The following is a 2,500-nucleotide window of genomic DNA, read 5'->3' as shown; positions in this document are numbered from 1 at the left end:
CGTCTGGGATAAGGAGCAGTGCCTTTCTTCCAGAGGTCACACACTTTCTTCTCTAAAGTAATACGTTTTCATTACATATCAAAGAAAAAAAAAACAACACTTTGCCATCAATCTCTGATGATGATGATGATGATGATGATGACGTATCTTTAAATACAGATGCTTCTGCTCTCATCAGTGGAACGAAAGCTCACCGATGATCTGCATCGATATGTTTGCTTGATGTTCCCGTATTTTGAACTTTAAACTTTGTCCTGAATTGCTCTTTTGGCACTACACACACTGAATGTCCCGCTGTGGTTGGATTATAGTGATTATTCTGAATAAAGCTCTTCGGTGCTCGGCTTTAATGCAGAACTTTGCTTTTAGTGAATTTTTCCACCTGCCGTTGGTATTTTTATCATTAAAAATTCTAGAGATGAAATGCTTGTTATTGAAAGCGCAGTTATAGTTTTTTTTTTTTGCAAGGTGAGGTGAATTCTAAAACCTGTTGATGTGAATCTGTCCTGAAGTCTGTTTATTAATTCACGAATGCAATATATGTCCGAATTTATAATAAATATGACTCGCTGTGAATATTATCTTTGTAACTGAGGTTAATGACAAATCAAGGAAAAGCATAGATAATGGATATAATGGAAATGTAGGAAAAATATAAAAGGAATCAAAAAAAAAGTTTTGACTTAATAAGGTTCTCGTTCTCATCCAGGCTGCATTTATTTAATCAGAAATACAGAGGAAAAAATATTTGTGAAATATTTTTGGAGTTTTAAAACCAGCTTTATATTTTAATAAGTGCTGTCAAACAATTAATTGTGGTTTAATTACATCCAAAATATTTATATATTTTTTTATAAATGTGTGTATACTTTGTAAATTCATTATGCATATGTAAATAAAACACATGCATGCATATATTTCAGAAATATCTGTTATATATAACTATATTAATATATAAGATATAAGAACATTTATATATGCATAATAAATATACACACACATTTTATTTTAGATGCGACAGCACTGACATTAATATGCTTTAAAAATATATTTTTACTTTTTTTATATTAAATAAATCTAAATATACGAGTAACATTTAAATACAGTTAAGCAATATAGTAATCACTATATTTATTTCAATATATGCATGATATAATTAAATAAGCCATTATAATTGTTTTAATTTATTAAGAAATTAATATTTATTTGTTTAGATGATGTGCATTTAAAAAAAATTTTTTTTATTACTTTTAAAGTAAATGAATTAATTTATTATACAGTTATTAAATCAAAAAAATAAAATGTAATAGTAGTTGTATTGGTTTAAACTTCTTTCTTAGGTGGTAAAATGTCTAAAAGTGAACAGATAATTGTGTTATAATAATAATAATAATATCTTATTATTATGCTTGATTTGAGGTGAATTGGACTTGTACTCTTCAAGAGAAAGTTGTAAAGTCACTAAAATTGATCCTCTGTACAGAGAGATGAGTTATTATGTAATTAATTTGAGCTTCATATTCGAAGGTTAGTAGTGAAATGAAGCCTGTCAGCCGTTATTCAGCAGAATTTTTGTTTTGTAATGGATTTTAGCCCGTGGTAATATGACTTCTTAATGTCACATCTCTCTTTCTCGGTGTGTTTACTTATTCAGAGCGAAGGCGACAGCCCGAGGAGCTTTATTAATGGCAGCTCTGAAATGAATGCGTGCAATTTCACCCTGCTTGTGTTTTCAAACGCTGATGTTTTTTAGAGAAGGACGAACGTACGGGTCGGTATCGGTGGCTGAAGCCCGTTGGCATTTGCTTTGGTAGATATTTCCTCGGTCGACGTCTGGGGCGGTCGTGTCAGGCTGCGTCTTTAATAATGTTTATAAATGACAAACACAAGCTGCGAGGCTTTTAAAGGCTTTCTCTGCGTGTCCGCTGCGGCAGACCTGAGCTTTATTAAAGATGAGATCTCATTGAATAACATTCATCTCAATGCAGCCCCTCGGGTGATGCTTTTCTGTTATTAAATTGCACTTGATTCTGATTGGTCGGATTGAACAGTCAAATATTTAATAAAATAAAAACTCAGTATTTTCTGCCTATATTGCATGGCTTTGTACGCATATTTATTGTGCATGAAACTGTATTAAAAGACAATTATTTTACTTCTATAAAAAAATGTAATTACTTCAAGCATTACTTAAGTAGATAAATTATGAAATAAATAAAAGGAATTATTTTTTATTCATTTTTTTAACCGTGTACGAACATCAAAACAATACTAAAAGAATTGAATTAATTTATTTTAGTTTATAAACTATTTACTAAGTAAATAAAAAGATTTATTTGCGTGTGTGCGCATCGAGACAATACAAAAATCTAAAATTTAATTTATTAATTTTACTTACTTTTTTACTTAATTTTTGCTTTTTAATAATAAATATAAATGAACGAGTGAATTAACTAATATAAATAAATAATACTACAATACATTACTATATAAATGAATT

At 29.3% G+C, this 2,500-nt stretch overlaps 1 protein-coding gene across 2 annotated transcripts in view; it reads left to right on the top strand.

Moving 5' to 3' along the window:
• LOC122333413 (zinc transporter ZIP11-like) overlaps nt 1–2,500 on the top strand; it is a 102,278-nt gene that overhangs the window by 49,922 nt on the left and 49,856 nt on the right. The window lies entirely within an intron of this gene.

Source organism: Puntigrus tetrazona, unplaced genomic scaffold (assembly GCF_018831695.1).
Source record: "Puntigrus tetrazona isolate hp1 unplaced genomic scaffold, ASM1883169v1 S000000270, whole genome shotgun sequence".
In the NCBI taxonomy this organism is placed as follows: domain Eukaryota; kingdom Metazoa; phylum Chordata; class Actinopteri; order Cypriniformes; family Cyprinidae; genus Puntigrus; species Puntigrus tetrazona.
Note: the sequence above shows the minus strand (reverse complement) of the source record. Positions and strands in the feature narration are given on the sequence as shown.